Here is a 5,131-nt window from a genome sequence, read left to right as displayed (position 1 = left end):
TATCCCCTGGAGACTTCCCCCATTATTCTTTACAAGAAGCAACATGGAAACCTAGAAAACTCTCAGTGTAGAGTCCCACCCGACAACCTCACTGCACTAATTAATCCCACGGGTGCCTTGGCCTCCCCTGGGTCGTGGGTTAAGCTTCAGAACTGCCTTTATTATGCTCTTATGGCAGCCGCAGCCCAGTTCCAACTCACAGAGGCTCTGGCTTCACCAACGACTTCCCAGGGGGGCTGTTACATAACCTGAAAGGGTGTGAGGTTAACACTCCAGGGGCAAACTTTGACAGTGAAAAGCAGGATATGGTTACAGGCCCACAGATAAACTCCTTGCCCTTTCTCTTCCTAACAGACTATTCTAAGAACCAATAGCTCCAAGCAATCTTCCCATAAATGCAGAAATGGCCCATGTATCTGAGCAACCAACTGAGTTTTTTGTAACTGTGACAAGTGTAATAATGCACCATGTTGCATTGGCATTCTGTCTTTTGCTGCCTCATTCCATTTGTCTTTTACTCTCAATGACCTGAGATTCACCCATCCACCCAATAATATGTTAGCACCTAATCTTTTCTTTACACTTTGCCTTCTTGAGAATTCAGTCTAACATATTCATGAAGATAAGGAATGGAAGAAGTTCTCTTATAGCAATTTCACTTAAATTCCTTGCTTGAGCCCTAGCCAGTCTGGCTCAGTGGACTGAGGACTAAAAGGTCCCGGGTTTGATTTCGGTCAAGGGCACATGCCTGGGTTTCGGGCTCAATCCCCAGTAGGGGGCTAGCAGGAGGCAGCCGATCAGTGATTCTCTCTCATCATTGATGTTACTATCTCTCTCTCCCTTTCCCTTCCTCTCTGAAATCAATAAAAATATATATTTTTTAAATTCCTCGCTTGGCTTCCCCCCGGAAGGCTCGGCGGCGGGAACGGAGGCGGCCGCCATTTGCCGGGGGACCCCAGGATGGCCCCCAAACTCTCAGACTCTGCAGAGCGGCTGCGCGCCGCGGGCAACCAGAGCTTCGGCAACGGCCAGTTCTCCGAGGCCGCCTCACTCTACAGCCGTGCGCAGCGGGTGATGCAGGAGCAAGGTTCTTTGGACTATAAAGAAGAAAGTGTTCTCTACTCCAACCGAGCAGCATGCCACTTGAAGGATGGGAACTGCAGAGATTGCATCAGATTGCACTTCAGCGGGCGGGAGGTGGGGTAAGAGATCAACCGAAGGACTTGTATGCATGCATATAAGCATAACCAATGGACATAAGACACTGGGGGGTAGGGGAGGCCAGGGAATTGTCAAGGGGGGGAAAAGGGAGACATATGTAATACTCTTTGTAATACTTTAAGCAATAAAAAAGAAAAAAATTGCACTTCAGCACTGGCCTTGGTTCCCTTCAGCGTGAAGCCATTGCTGCGGCAAGCATCGGCCCATGAGGCTCTGGAGCAGTATCCCCTGGCCTACGTGGACTACAAGACCGTGCTTCAGATTGATGACAGTGTGATGTCAGCCTTGGAAGGCGTCAACAGAACGCCCAGAGCTCTCGTGGACTCACTTGGGCCGGAGTGGCGTCTGAAACTGCCCTCTATCCCCTTGGTGCCTGTTTCAGCTCAGAAGAGGAGGGATTCAGAATATCACAAAGAGATACCTAAAGGCAAATCCAAAGAAACCACTACTGCCAAGAGCAGAGTGCCTTCTGGGGATGTGGAGAGAGCCAGAAGGAAGAAAGCAATGAGCTTGTAAAGAAGGGAAACCGTAAGAAAGCTATTGAGAAGTACAGTGAAAGCCTCTCGTATAGTAACTGGAGTCCACCACGTACACAGAGCGCTCTGCTATCTGGCCCTGAAGCAGTACAAGGAAGCGGTGAAGGACTGCACAGAAGCCCTCAAGCTGGATGGGAAGAACGTGAAGGCATTTTACAGACGGGCTCAAGCCTATAAGGCACTCAAGGACTATAAATCCAGCTTTGTAGACATCAACAGTCTCCTGAAAATTGAGCCTAAGAATGTCCCTGCACAGATGTTGCAGCAAGAAGTTAACCAGAACTTAAACTAAAATCCCAAAAGGGCAGCAGGAAACCTCCACTGGATGACTTCCTCTGTGTCTGCTTCTGGGACCCAGCATGCCCCCAAGTGAGCTCTGAAGCACCCTCCCTCTGCCCTACAAAGCAGTAGTAGCCTCCTACCCCTTAAGAGGCTTTGTTCAAATTAAGCTCAGTGTAGCAAAAACCAGACATTGTTTTGCTGGAAAGGTCCCCTGCTGTGCCGAAGCCCTGTTCTCCATCCCCCTGCCTGGACAGCTAGCGGACCACACAAACAGGTCCTCATCAGCAAACCACTGGGCCCTGGCCCTGCCCCGAGCATGCTCCAGACTGAGTGCTGCCCTTTGAGCGTCACCAGCCCCACCTCACTGTGGCTCATGAGCAAACTAAGCTGGGGGTGTGGAAGGGGGGCCACGGGACTAGAAACACCTAAAGCAGCCTGTTGAGCTGGTTCTCCAGGGCTGCCAGCCTGCCCTGTCCTTGACATGGTCCCCTGTGTTCTGAGTTCCAGCCCGCTTTGGCCAGGCCCCACTTTGGTAGGGATGCAGAGCCCTGACCCTTGGGTGGCTTTGTCTGGGGCTCTGTGCTGCTGCTTGCATGGAGGTGCCTAAGCTGTGTCAGGAGCCCAGAGGTGGCCACTCCTCCTGAAGCGGGTTGGGAACAAAGGCCTCCTTGAAGTCAGTGTCCTTCTGTTCTGGGCAGGGACTTTTGACCCCAACAGTGGCCCTCCAGGCTTCTTATTTCTTTGTTATACGAAGTTAATTTGAACTGAACTGACTCGGTTTTGTTGAACTGTGCATTTAAGCGATTACATTAAACATTTTTCTTCTGAAAAGTAGTAAAAAAATAAAATAAAATTCCTTGCTTGATATTGACCAAAATAACAGTGGTTTATCATCCAATATTGTTTTTAATAATTATTGGTGGACATTTAACATAGGCTTTCATCAATGCTTTTGAAAATGAAGAATTAGACACAAACTTACAAAAAAACAACTTACAAAACGTTGTGTTATCAGCCAGTAGATTACCCCTTTCCCAACACTTACACCAATACTTCAAATGGTTCCTTTGTCTGGTGGCCTAAAAGTTTAAGCACCCAGTGACAATGCACCAAGCAATGCATCATAGTAAGATTTGAATGGATTAGAGATTTTTACTTTTTTTTTAATTATAAGAAAGAAAGTCCACAGCTCAGGCAAATTTGGTGGCAAATGGAATTTGTGTCATACCCACCAGAGTCATCAGCTAAGCAGCTGTCCTTCCTGTCCCCCTCGGTCCCTCCTTGGGCACTGGCTTGCTTCAGGATGGTCATACCTTAAACTCACAAACTAGTCTCATCCGTGTTAGTTTTGGCCTCACTGGGTGGCTGATGTGGGAAAGTCCAACACTCTCCTTTATGATTTAATTCCTTAAATGCCTTTAACTACACCAACATGAGGCTAGGTATTAAGAAGTTATGAACAACCAGATAAATTGCAAAGCAGAAGAAAAAATTTAAAACTGTACTATTCCCATAGTCCAAAGAAAAAGCAAAATAAAACAGGGGGGAGAGCCTGTTAGTCTTTTATCATCCTTTTACTTTCAACCTGCTTATATAATTATATTTGAAGTCAGTTTCTTTTTTTCTAATTTCAGGGAGGAAGGGAGAGGGAGAAAAGGATAGAAACATCAATGATGAGAATCATTGATTGGCTGCCTCCTGCACACCCCCTAATAGGGATTGAGCCCGCAACCCAGGCATGTGCCCTTGACTGGAATTGAACCTGGGACCCTTCAGTCTGCAGGTGGACGCTCTATCCACTGAGCCAAACCAGCTAGGGCTGAAGTGAGTTTCTTGCACAGTAAGAGATTAACAATCTATACTAATAAAACGGTAATATGCTAATTAGACCGGACATCCATCCGGACGTCCTTTCAGACAAAGCCACAGTGGCAGGGGCCGAGGCAGAGGCAGTTAGGGGTGATCAGGAAGGCAGGCAGAGAGGTTGGGGGCGATCAGGCAGGCAGGCAGAGAGGTTAGGGGCGATCAGGCAGGGAGAGTTAGGGGCGACGATCAGGCAGGCAGAGGCAGTTAGGGGTGATCAGGAAGGCAGGCAGAGAGGTTAGGGGCGATCAGGCAGGCAGAGGCAGTTAGGGGTGATCAGGAAGGCAGGCAGAGAGGTTAGGGGCGATCAGGCAGGCAGAGGCAGTTAGGGGTGATCAGGAAGGCAGGCAGAGAGGTTAGGGGCGATCAGGCAGGCAGGGGAGCCTTTAGGGGCATCAGGAAGGCAGGCAGAGTGGTTAAGGCGATCAGGCAGGCAGGCCGGTGAGCAGTTAGGAGCCAGTGGTCCAGGATTGTGAGAGGAGAGAGGGATGTCCACTGCCAGTTTAGGCCCGTGCCTAAAGTGGCAGTCCGACATCCCCCGAGGGGTCCCGGATTAGAGAGGGTGCAGGCCGGGCTAAGGAACCCCCACTCCCGTGCATGGATTTTGTACACCAGGCCTCTAGTAACTAATAAAATGGAACAATTATGACAATATACTGTAATAAAAGTGAATGTGGTCTTTCTCTAAAACTACCTTATTGTACTGTACTCTCTCCTCCTCCTCCTCATCTTTATCCTCCTCCTCCTCTTCTTCCTCCTCCTCCTCCTGCTGCTCGTCCTTGTGATTATGTGAGATGATAAAATGCCAAACTTGGTCCTGAATCTGTGTACCCATCCCCTACTTGCAGTAAATGTCTTGGTGCCACTCATTTCGAGGCTCCCTTGCTGAAGTGTTCCTATAGGTTCAGTCCTTTCTGGTGCAACTCTTTGCCATCAGTTGGAACATGTTTTCTGTTCATGTCCTCCACACACAGAATGTAATGCCTTTTCCATCTTAACTAAGCATTTACCATGCACTTATCATGCTACAATTTTTACAGTTTGAGGTACAAGAGCAAAACCAGCACAAATTTCTTTTTTCTTCTTCCCAATTTCACAGACTTGCCCTTAGCAACCTCAGCACATGATATTTTTTCTTTCCTTATAATTTGAGAACTTTCACCTTTTCATTTAAAAGAAGCACTTTATGGCTTCTCTTGGCATATCCAAATTGCCAGCTTCACTACTAT

At 48.1% G+C, this 5,131-nt stretch overlaps 1 pseudogene; it reads left to right on the top strand.

Moving 5' to 3' along the window:
- The first annotated feature begins 906 nt into the window (after positions 1–906).
- On the top strand, positions 907–2,865 carry LOC102262305 (annotated as a pseudogene).
- Positions 2,866–5,131: the final 2,266 nt, after the last annotated feature.

Source organism: Myotis brandtii, unplaced genomic scaffold (assembly GCF_000412655.1).
Source record: "Myotis brandtii unplaced genomic scaffold, ASM41265v1 scaffold488, whole genome shotgun sequence".
NCBI lineage: Eukaryota > Metazoa > Chordata > Mammalia > Chiroptera > Vespertilionidae > Myotis > Myotis brandtii.
Note: the sequence above shows the minus strand (reverse complement) of the source record. Positions and strands in the feature narration are given on the sequence as shown.